Source organism: Grampus griseus (genome assembly GCF_964374135.1).
Source record: "Grampus griseus genome assembly, chromosome: X".
Taxonomy (NCBI): Eukaryota; Metazoa; Chordata; class Mammalia; order Artiodactyla; family Delphinidae; genus Grampus; species Grampus griseus.
The window spans coordinates 12,430,832-12,443,637 of NC_138999.1; the positions used below are offsets into that span (position 1 = coordinate 12,430,832).

Below are 12,806 nucleotides of genomic sequence, written 5' to 3' on the forward strand. Positions count from 1 at the left end.
CCTTGGGAGATGCTGTTAAAGCAGGGAGGATGGGCTGCCAATATAGCCCCCTTCTAAGGGTCGCAGTCTAAAAGTTAGCCCTCCTAGCTTGACAAGCTAATTTCCAGATGACAGCTGTCTCCCTACAGCCATTTCTCAAATATGATCCAATGTCAATAGTTTACTGCCTAATAGCTGCTCCAACTTTCTCACTTCTACCCTTCTACTGAATGTGGTAGGTTAATGCACATCAGATGCATCTTTCTTCCCCAGGTCTCAATAAAGCCATGTCTATTTTGAAATTCAAAGAGGGCAGCCTGTAAATATTTTTATTTGTTCTAACTTGGCCCTCTTGCATAAAAAGGTGGTCCAACACTGCTGGTCTGAAAAAGCCACAGCTCAAAATGTAAGAAAGACCCACTTTTGCAGGATTTTCCATTGTAAACAGTGGCTTTGATTCGATCAACAGTTCAGCAGAGTTTGTAATTCAATATAACACCATTCTGAATCACTGGCACAGACCAAAATCTGAGGGATTATCACTGTTGCCATAAACTTTATGATGTTTCATTGTTTACCCCAAAGTCCCAGTGGTTCTGTTCTACTTATTTTTTTTAACTTAAAAAACACACAGAGATGAAAAAGTACATAACGCCAGATTCGGCAAGGATGTGGAGTAACTGGAACTTTCATACGCTGCTGGTGGGACTATCACTTGATATAAACACTTGAGAAAACTGTATGGCAGTACATAGTACAGATGAATACATGCATAATCTATGACCCAGCATTCCAACTCAACAGGCGTGTCCCCAACAGACATGTCCACCTGAAGACATGTACTCAAATCTTGATAGTGACACTGTCAGCAATAGCCCCAAGCTGGAAATATTCCCAATGTCTTTAATGATAGAATGGATAAATGAACTGTGATATATACAAGGGACTACAATACAGCAAAGAGAATGAAGGAACCCAGCTATATGCAACAACTCAGATCAATCTCACAAGCACGATGTTGAACAAACGAAGGCAGACACAGATTGTGTAACATATGATTCCACTTCTATAAAGTTCAAAACAAGGCAAAACTAATCTATCGTATCAGAAGTCAGAAAAGTGGTTACCTTGGGAAGGTCAGTAACTGAATGGGGTTTAAAAGGGCGCTTCTGGAGCCTGGCAATGTTCTGTTTCATGATTTCACGGATGAGTTCACTTGGTGAAAATCCTCTGAGCTGTACACATGATTTGTGCACTTTTCTGTGTATGTTATATTTTAACAAAAAGCTTACACTCGTTAAAAACATGCATGTGTAAATAGACCACAAAAGAAAATCCAGAGCCCAGAATTATTTACTATCCTTGATAAAGGCATCATTTGGCAGAGAATAACTATGTAAACTCCATGAGGACATGGACACATCTGCCCTTTTCACCCGGGGCCAATGCACAGGGCCTGTCACATAGTAGGTGTTGAATAAATATTTACCAAATGATGTTTCATAATGGAAAATCTCATGTATAATAACAAATTTATTTTAAAAAAATAACCAATTTATTTACAGTATACATGGCATATTCATCAATTGCTTTACCAACACGTAGCAAAATGCCTCTCTTCAGGACAAGTGACTAGGTATGGCCCAAGTGTATGTCTGTACTTTAAGTTTTAGAATAGAGAATTGCAAATAATGCTATCGGAAGATTGTTCCCTTTCCTGTAAAAGTCTCATGTATAGAAGCTTTGGGCTTTAAGTGGTCTGGTACGTGGTTTTATGTGGCTTAGGAGGACAAGCTGCATCTATACAGCTCCAAAAGCTGGAAAGGCAAATTCCCCTGTGCATACATAAATGAAAGCAGAAAGACCTGTGACATCAAGGGCAACCTGAGGCCAAAGATTCCCAATCAATCTGAAGAGCCTGGATCACACATGAAACAAGGGCAGCACCCGCGGGATGCAGGGTCTGATCCTCTAGCATCATGAAGTGTGTAAGGCACCATCTGGAAAGGATCTGGTTTTGCCTGATGAAGACTTCTAAAATTACTTCTAAAAAGATCAAGGGGAAACTTCACTTAGTATCGGATGACTCCTCTTCCTGGGCAATATTTTGCTCTCTTCCAGAAAAAGAAGGTTCAAGCATCTTTCCCAACCTCTGCCTCCAGGGCCGCTGCAGTATCCCTGCCTACAGCAAGGACATGAATCAAAAAGAGGCTCTCGGTTTAACTTTTACTAGAATTCTCCCAGAATGTAGTCATAAAAATCATTCCAACCTGGAAACCAGGAGCCTCTGATGCTGGTATTGCTTTTCCTGCTGACTAGCAAAGCCTTTATCTTCTTCTGGGCTTAGTTCACTCAATCTGAAAATCTGGTGTTGGGACTTCACTGATGTTGAAGTGTATTTCTGCCTCTGAAATCTGAAGTCAGAAAATTTTAATGTCTTCCTCCACTTTTTAATATTGTAAATTCCCTTCTGATTTCTCAGACTAGAGCTGTAGAGAAGTGAGAACGTGGCTGGGGCGAGGGAGAGCCATGAGGGCTGTGGGTAGTGAATAGGGGGCTGCTGGCTAACTGCACTACTCTTGCCCTCAAGCTCGGCCATCAGTTTTGCCCTCCTGGTGAGCTCGTTTCTTCCTGCCTCTAGCTTCTCAACCTAATCCATATTGTCCCCAAAACAGTAACCTCTCTCTCTAATGCTGCAAGGACACAGATATGCGTATGCACACACAGACACAGAATTCTGTACTTACGTATTCGTTTACAAAATTGTAAACAAACCAACGAGAGACATTATAAAGCCACAAATATATCCTCCTGCCTTACAGTGTGAAAAGGGCTACAGGGAAATATGAAATTCATTTTGAAGGTGTTTTTCACAACATCTATAGCCAAAAACAGAATTCGGATTCTACTCTCCTTTTTGTACTGAAAATCAGATCATTGACGTTTTCAATATAACACGTCTTGAATAAGCAACTACCCAAAACCTATATGTACATTATTCTATTTCAGTTAATCCATCCTGAGATAAAATTCAATTTGAAAGCTGTTCCCATGAGTGTGTGTATACATATATGTATGGATATATATACACACACATACACACACAGTTTTTGAAAAGCAAAAAGGTATTGCTTTTTAAGATTTTGATCTTCCTTGATAACTGCTGGAATAGCAAATGTAAATTCTGTTCATTTAACTCAAAGATGATAATGCCAGGCTCAAATGCACTTTGAGCAAATCTGGACTTAATTTTTCCATCACACACACTGCTGCTTTGCAACTATAAAGAAATGTCACCATTAGGCACACTCTTTCCTGAGTTCTGTTTTGTTTCTTTTCATGTATAGTATTAAACTATTAATAGACCCTCAAAGTAGAATGAAACTTTAATTAAGCAAATCATTCCTTTTTGTCCTCAATCTATCTATTTCCACAGGATTAAAATAAATTGGTCCAAGGCAACCCAGAATAAAACATTTCTCTATAAACCTGTTTCAGCATGTACCGAACTAATGCACCTGAATTCCATCAGTGAAATTACTTTCTTTTCCCTTTTTCTTTTGGTCCCGATTAACACTGCCTGCACAGGTACTAAAATCCCAAGCTATTCCTCTCTTGTCTTTCTTTTCTTCTCATTTCTTAATTCTCTCTTTAAAGCATTTGGGAAACTTATCTTTAAAGGTTTTAGTCTGGGGCTTCCCTGGTGGCCCAGTGGTTGAGAGTCTGCCTGCCGATGCAGGGGACACGGGTTCGTACCCCTGTCTGGGAAGATCCCACATGCCGCGGAGCGGCTGGGCCCGTGAGCCACGGCCGCTGAGCTTGCGCGTCCGGAGCCTGTGCTCCGCAATGGGAGAGGCCACAACAGTGAGAGGCCCACGTACCGCAAAAAAAAAAAAAAAAAAAAAGTTTTAGTCTGTATTTTAAAAGCCCAACGGCTTAAAATCTTAACAGTTCAAATACCATGTAAGCAAGCCTTCTAGAAGTGAAGTAACAGAACTCTTTTTGAGATGTGAAGGGTAAATTTTGGCTAACCTCTAACAACAGGGGTGCTACCAAACCCAGATAAGCCCTGTCTCTCTTTATAAATATGTCAGAATTAAACCCTAAATGAGTCTAAGACACCACTCCAATAATGACCACAGAACAAGCAAGACAAAAAAACAAGGTCTACAAAACCACTTCCTTCTGAACCCGAACTACCTTCATCTTCTATCCTTCAAAGACCTCCCGCTTCCCCGGGCTTTTGGTATGATACCCGTGTTAACCTGGTTTCCTTCCTCTGCTTTTATTCTTAAATGTGATCTTAATTAGAAGATGAAATCACTTCCACATGGAAGCTATGTGGCTTAGTACGTCTTCCCAAGAAAAAGAGTGCTATGTTGCTTGCTACGTATAAGCATGGTAAAGAAAATAAAGTCTCTTTCATCTTGCCGCTGCTCCTTTCACAGATAACTGCCACCCGTTTATCCCTGAATGCTGCTCATTTTGCCATCATGCTGGCCTTCCCTAAAAGCACGGGGCAGCAAGTTGTTACATGTCAGAGCTGTAATAAATACTTTCACATCTTTTTGAGAAGTATTTCGAAAACCCTTGATGATTCAGTGATTTATTCAGGAAATGCACTTGAATTCTCAATCTTACTAGATGTTGCTTAAGCAAATTACTCTAAGGTAACAAGTGCAAATCCTCAGTATTGTATAAAAGAAAGAAACAGTGCGTATACCTATTCCTGGATCCTTACTCTCATGTTGGATCATGCCCCTAACGTTGGGCATTTCGTTTTACAGTTGTTCTTTGGCATCACTGTTAACTTTTTTTTTTTTTTTTTGCGGTACGTGGGCCTCTCACTGTTGTGGCCTCTCCCGTTGCTGAGCACAGGCTCCAGACGCGCACGCTCAGCGGCCATGGCTCACAGGCCCAGGCGCTCCGCAGCATGTGGGATCCTCCCGGACTGGGGCACGAACCCATGTCCCCTGCATCGGCAGGCGGACTCTCAACCACTGTGCCACCAGGGAAGCCCCCACTGTTAACTTTTGATGAATATCTTTGCACATAAAATTTTGACCACATTTCTATTTTTTTCCTTCACACTGAAATTGTACATCTAAAAGTCCAGACATTTTAATAGGGCTCTTGAGATATCTACAGGTTTATGGCCAAATGCAATGTGGCTAAAAGTGAGCTAGCTGGTCAACACGATGACATGACTGAACAGCAATTTTCCTGAACAAGTCTACTGCTAGTCATTGGCTTTTCTGGTCTCTGTAATTTTGCTATACCACAGGGCCGTTTTCCAACTCATTAGGTGCTCCAAATAGTGGCTTTTTTTCACTCATCTAATCTCCTATTGTTAGAAAGTTAACTCATTCCAACAAATTCCCTGTTGTTACACATTAAATTTTTTTCCCCCAATACATCCTTGTCCAAAAATAGAATAGAGGGATTAATTGCTGGGCGAAAAAAAAGGAAAAGAAAAAAACATACCTGGAAATGCCTGAAAAAACAGACAAAAAGAAAAAAAATCAGGAAAAAATTTAACCTAAAAAAAGTTTAAAGGCACAACCTCCACAGTACAGATACCAATATTTGAACAACCAGCGTCTAGCAGCATGTTTCTGAACAAAAAGATCACTTTTATCAATTGTTACACTAACTGAAATGCTTTCATCCAAATTGTTTTTGGTCATATCAGTTGGTAATTACCTGTAAAAAGTGCCCATCTCATCAAATAAGTGACCATCTTATCTTTTTTTAATCTTAGCTTATTTAAGAAGCAGAAATCGATATCTCGTTACTCTTTTAATTTGACTATTAGTTTGGGTGATATTATTATTTTAACAAGTGCTACTAAATATTATTAACACAAGAATAACAATAACTAAACATTGAGGGCTTAGTATATACCAGGTACGATTCTTTTTTAATTTATTTATTTATTTTATTTTTGGCTGTGTTGGGTCTTTGTCGCTGTGCGTGGGCTCTTCTCTAGTTGCGGCGAGCGGGGGCTACTCCTGTGGTACGCGGGCTTCTCACTGCGGTGGCTTCTCTTGTTGCAGAGCACGGGCTCTAGGCACGTGGGTTTCAGTAGTTGCAGCACATGGGCTCAGTAGTTGCGGCTCGCGGCTCTAGAGCGCAGGCTCAGTAGTTGTGGCGCACAGGCTTAGTGGCTCCGCAGCGTGTGGTGTCTTCCCGGACCAGGGCTCTGTGTCCCCTGCACTGGCAGGTGGATTCTTTTTTTTTTTTTTTTAACATCTTTATTGGGGTATAATTGCTTTACAATGGTGTGTTAGTTTCTGCTTTATAACAAAGTGAATCAGTCATACATAAACGTATGTTCCCATATGTCTTCCCTCTTGCGTCTCCCTCCCTCCCACCCTCCCTATCCCACCCCTCCAGGCTGTCACAAAGCACCGAGCCAATATCCCTGTGCCATGCGGCTGCTTCCCACTAGCTATCTACCTTACTACGTTTGTTAGTGTGTATATGCCCATGACTCTCTCTCGCCCTGTCACAGCTCACCCTTCCCCCTCCCCATAACCTCAAGTCCGTTCTCTAGGAGGTCTGCGTCTTTATTCCTACTTTACCCCTAGGTTCTTCATGACATTTTTTTTCTTAAATTCCATATATATGTGTTAGCATACGGTATTTGTCTTTTTCTTTCTGACTTACTTCACTCTGTATGACAGACTCTAGGTCTATCCACCTCATTACAAATAGCTCAATTTCGTTTCTTTTTATGGCTGAGTAATATTCCATTGTATATATGTGCCACATCTTCTTTATCCATTCATCCGATGATGGGCACTTAGGTTGTTTCCATCTCCGGGCTATTGTAAATAGAGCTGCAATGAACATTTTGGTACATGACTCTTTTTGAATTTTGGTTTTCTCAGGGTATATGCCCAGTAGTGGGATTGCTGGGTCATATGGTAGTTCTATTTGTAGTTTTTTAAGGAACCTCCATACTGTTCTCCATAGTGGCTGAACCAATTCACATTCCCACCAGCAGGGCAGGTGGATTCTTAACCACTGCGTCACCAGGGAAGCCCCAGGCACTATTCTGTATGCTTCATGTGTATTAATTTGGCCGCTTGTATTTCCCGTTTTATAAAATATCTGCTCATTAACCTATTTATGTTTTCATTCATTACTTAGCTCCCTCATTTAAGAAATACTGACTGAGAGTCTGGAGTGTGCTAGTCATTGCATATGTATATCGGTGAATAACAGATCTGCTCAGCCTTTGTGGTTTACTTCCTAGTAAGGAAGACAATTTAACAAATTAAATATAAAATTACACATGCCATAAGTGAAATAAACAGGGCAGAGGGGAGAAAATAAAATGGGGGAGGAATGGAAGGCATCGAATGAGAAGAGTTGGGGGTAAGAGGTTTCTGGGCAGAGAATGGAGCACAGCATGTGCAAAGGCCCTGAGGCAGTGAAGAGCCTGGAGGATCTGGACACTGACAGGAGAACCACGTGCAGACAGCAGGAGGAGGCTGCAGAGAATGGCATGAGTTTAGAGAGTTAGAAAAGACCCAGGCAGGATTTCTTTAAAGTACAATGGGAACACATTGATCCAATTTTTATCGTGAAGAGATGTCTTGAGCTGCTATGTGGAGAGCTGGAAGGGAGTAAATAAGAGAGGGGAGACCCCTGAAGAAGCTGCTGCAGTGGGCCTGGCCAAGGCTGGGCAGGGGATGGGAGAGAAGTAGATTTAAAATATATTTCGGACTAGATGTAGGTAGGGGAGGAGATGGAATAAGGATGACCGCCATGTTTCCACTCTGAGCAGTGAGTGGTGGTACCATTCACTCATTCAGACGGAGAAGCCTGGAAGGGAAACGAGTTTGTGTGTGTTTGCTGTCAAGGCAGGTGTGGGTAGGGAAGCAAGACTTCAACTTTTGCCATTTTAAAGTCGACGTGCCTGGGAACGATGCAAATGGAGATGGCAAGTAGGTAGCTGAATATATGAGTCCACACAGAGCTCAGAGGTGAGGCTTCTGCTATAAATATGAATGTGGGAGTCGCTCGAAAGTGGGAGACATTTGAAACTGACCAAGAGAATAAAAAGCCTTATCACACACACAAAATTCTGTAATTCTGTATACAAATATACAATATACAAATATCAATATCAATATACAAATATCAAACCGCTATGTTGTACACCTAAAACTAACATCATGTTACATATAAATTACAATCCGATAAAAATATAAAATAAATGTGGGAGTTGTAACACTATAAATGGTATCTAAGTCCATGGGATGGGCGAGATCATCCAGGGAGACGACACTCAATGAGAGAAGAGGACTCAGGACTGAGATCCGGGGAAGCTGGGTGTTCAGGGGTCTAGTAGAGGAAATGGTACCTACCTGAGAAGTGACACTGAGAAGGAGCAAAGAGCATCCAGAGACACAAGAACGTATTATCTCAGAGGCCAAAGGAAGGAAAGACAGTGTGGAGGAGGAAGCGTGCAACCCGTGCGAAGGAAGGAAAACGAAGACCTCTGGGTTTGGCCACATGGAGTAGTGACTCAGTGCACCGATGGGGGTGGCCGCCAGGCAGAGGGCCTCGACGAGGTGGGGAAGTGGAGAGAACACGTGCCGACAAATCTTCTGTGCAGTGTGACTCAGAGAGGGCGCAGAGAACTGCAGGGTGTGGGGTTAAGGGAGTTTGGCGCTTCTCTTCTCAATTTATATGAGAGGGTTTCTTAAAAATAAATTAAAGCTATTTGTCCTTAATACTATTTGTTGGAAAAACCTTGCTTTGGCCTTTCATTTCATTTATGGCATTTCTGACATGGATTAGATCTATCCAGCTTTTCCTTCCAATGCTTTTAAACTTCGAAAGTCTTTCCCAAGCAAAGATCATGTTAAATGTTTGCCTTTTTCTAGTTCAAATTTTTTAACATTTAATTCTTTGATCTACGTCAAATTTATTTTCCTATGAGGGATGGGATCATGAGCAAAACTGGTTTCTTTTTATGAATGTTTAACCAGTTGTCCCAGTTGACTCATTCTTCTCTTTTCCCCAGTTGTTGACCATCTTCTGTATCGCTAAGTTCGCACCTATACTTGCGTCTATTTTGGGTAGGTTCTCTTTCTGCCAATCACAAAAAAAGAGGCTCAGTGGAAAAAACTTCACTGACGAGCTCAGGAGACTCAACTAAGAGAGGACGATCTAGTCCATAGGAGTTCTGGGCATCACCCAGGCCATGGCCCACGGGGCTTCCCAATCTCACCTTCCTGCCGCCACTTTCCTGCTCTCACAGACCCATTCTCTCCACCACTTACACCTCTGCACACACTCAAGAAACTCACTGGCAGATCCATGGTCCCAGTGTGGAGAACCATACCTTCCCCTTTCTTCGGGAGATCTTACTATTTGAGGAAATGAAAAGTAGATTTACCACGTTATTTAAAGCCAAGTTCCAACTCTTGTTGACAATAGGCTGATGCTCTTCAACCCAAGGGTAAATGTCTTCTGTCTCCAATCCAAAAGCACTCTGATTTCTGAATTCTTGATTATTTTAAAGAATTCTGATAAGGATCGGGAGAGATTAGTCTCCATCCTCAGTGCCAAAGGCATTACGGGAAGGATTAAAACCCTGTAATCGCATTTAGACATATACATGAAGTGCTACGCAAAAAGAAGACAAGAAACTCTTGTGCAAAATGCCAGTGATTCTGTATAGGGTGAGAGCTAGAGAGGGCCAGACCACATTTTTTTTTTTGCATCTTTATTGGAGTATAATTGCTTTACAATGGTGTGTTAGTTTCTGCTTTATAGCAAAGTGAATCGGTTATACATATACATATGTTCCCATATCTCTTCCCTCTTGCGTCTCCCTCCCTCCCACCCTCCCTATCCCACCTCTCTAGGTCAGACCACATTTTTAACTTCTATCAGCCATAAAGGATTGCGGAAAATCTTGACCATCAAGCTGTCCAGCTGACCAGAAATTGTGGACATTTTAGCCAAATTATTCTACAGTCTAGTCTCAAGGGTATCCTTTTTCAAGAAGCATTTTAATCAATAGTAACACTTGAGTCCCTCTCTTCTCACCTTGTATTTGGGGTACAGGTAGTGAGGAGAGAAGAGCTAAGGGGGAAGGGAATAAAGATGCTGACAGGACTCATGGGCCTGAAATTTAATCAGAGACATGTTAATTGTGAAAGTAGAGACTTTGATTTCTTCACCCTTTGAGTCAGCATCCTTGCCTGAAATTGGGTTACAGATGTTCAATTTTTTTTTGGAAAATTAAAACCAGAGAAAGAACAAATGCCCACCCCTTATATGAATAATTCATCCATAATCCTACAAAGGCAACAGTACAATAAAATCACAAATGACCCCCGAATATGCCAACTGGGAGCCTTCCGGTCGTTTATCTCCCATCCATGGGTAATGTTTTTCAAGGCTGAGTCAGCAAATCTAGTAACAGATGCTAGAATATTCCTTACAGTGCTTTATAACACTTTTAATCTCTAATAGTTACACTTGGTATTTACTAAGGGTCTTTAAGAGTTCTTGTAAGAAAGTGCATCGACATGGGAGACTATTTGGCAAAGACATGATTTCACAGGGCTCTGGGGACAGACGACTGTGTAGACATGAACCTTCAATTTCATGTCTAAGGGGGAATCTATTATGGCACAAGGCTTCTCCTATGTGATTGTCTGCAGGATGTTCTGACACAGTCGAGGCATCTGAAGACAAGTAAGTGGCTGAAGGTACCCTTTTGGTGTAGAAAGAGATGGAGGTTCATTCTGAAGCTTCCTTCCGTGAAAATGAGCTAAGGCATTCCCAAACTGGAGAGAGACATACTCGGCAAGTTTATGTACAAGGGCTCAATGGTGTGATAAGGCAGGGCTACTGTGCACATCAAATGGGACAAAACTCAGGAGACCTGAGTTTCGGTCTGGGTTCTTTCCACAACGAGATGTGTGACCTTTGGCCCAGCTGAGTTGCCACGTTCTCATCTACAACGTGGCGGAGGTGGAGAGCTGCTCTCTCACGTCTACTGCTGCCTGACGCTCTGATTCAAATCATGCCAGAAGAAAAAGGGAGAGTAGGTCTTGCCTGGCTGGAAAAGCATCTCATACTATCAGGAATTCTAGACTCTTGCTTCCCTAAGAACTTCGCTCACATCTTAATAGCTCATAACAGCAATGAAAGAGGTGAATGAATGGAAAGCTTCCTGTCCAGCTGTTATATAAGTGGGCCTGACGTGGCCCCTGTGTATGAAGTAAAAAGGGCACCCATCTTCTTTACTTCTTCACAGCAAGCTAGGACCTTTAGCTCAAAGCCCGCTGGAGCCCAACTCAAATTTTCACACATCCAATCACTTTAAATATATTCCAAAGAAACACATTTTTAGCCACTTAGAGCCTACCTACTTTACATATCCTGTGGAACTGCCCCCAACATCTGCCACAAATAAGGACGAACTCTCCAGCTACAAAAGACCCCGCACTGCAGTTGCCTTTTGGAGCTCTCTGACCCAGAAACTCTCCACCCTGTTGCTGAGTGACATCACCTAAACACGTAAGCCCCCTCTCCAATTCCTCTGACTCCCCAGGGAGCTCCCTCATCCTAGCCCCCTTCTGGGTGGTGGCCTTGCGCCACTGTCTCTGGAAGGTCTCTGACCGTGATGGACTCCCTTCTCATGCCACCCCGTCCAAGCACCACCTAAACAGAGCCTGTGTGTTACTGCCTCTCAGGAACCTGTCTCTTCCTTGATCAACCCCCAGGACCCCAAACTTACTACTCCAAGCCATCTGACTGAAGTAAGTGTACAAATAGCCTCCAAAAGTATCAGATATGGGTCTCCCTTCTACCCAGAAATAAGAAGAGTGTAAGTTCCCTGCTACTCAGCAACAACTCTGAGAAACCGAAGAGTTGACAAGTCTGCTGAAGGGCTGGAGACCTAGGGAAGGGTTGGCACTTATCCCCCATCCAGGGCAGGGGATTGTTCATGAATTCCTGGGCGAGGAGGAAGGGGTCAGCTCCTTAGCAAAATGACTGATGGGTCAAGAATTCCCTTGTCAACGTCCATCTCTCCTCTTAGGCCCTCTCTGTCTTTAAAGTTTCCATGGGAAAGAAACCCGCTCTCAGCAGAAAATCTCATTTCTATTGGGTTGTGCTGAACTGGTAAGGACGTGTGCAGGCTTGTGATTAAGAGCACAGAGTCAGGGGCCAGACATCCAGTTAGAAGGCCAGCTCTGTCACTCACTAGATGCATAACCCTGGGCAAGTGGCTCGTCTCGCGATGCCTCAGTTCTCTCCCTCATCAGGCTGTCGTGAGAATCTGACTGGACACAGTCAGCTTCCCTGGCTTCTGAGGCCTCGGCCACTTACGGAGACCCCTAGGTGCCATGGCTGCTGCCGCCTCGGCCCCTCCTGGCTGACTGTCAAGTTCTGAATGGCTTCCATCACCCCCCCAGAGTGGCGGGAGCTCCAGGAGCTCCAGAGCCTGGCCTGACAGACCTCCATGCCCAGACAAGAGTGAAGATCCGAGCCACCAGATGTGGTGTGTGGCCTCCACAGAGGCTGCCGCAGGGGGCAGGTGACACAATCAAGAAGGGCAGGGAATTAGCGTCCACACGCTGACTTTGGCCAAAGAAGGATGGAAGGTGTAGGATGACAGAAAAATTCTTCCTGTTTCTTCCTTCGTTAGAAAGTCCTGAGCCACAGTTTTCTGAACAGGCCTCCTGTGTCACCAAGCATCTGTCTTGCTTCCCCTCTCCCTCACTCTCACTGCCCGGGGGTGCCCTGCCTTAGGCTCTGTTTTCCAGAGAACCCAAGTGAAATCACGAGTA

The 12,806-nt window shown here is 43.1% G+C and overlaps 1 protein-coding gene across 1 annotated transcript in view; it reads right to left on the reverse strand.

Annotated features, from left to right (window-relative positions):
* Window positions 1-12,806, reverse strand: part of PIR (pirin) — a gene marked incomplete at both ends in the record, with an annotated part of 100,367 nt that overhangs the window by 29,881 nt on the left and 57,680 nt on the right.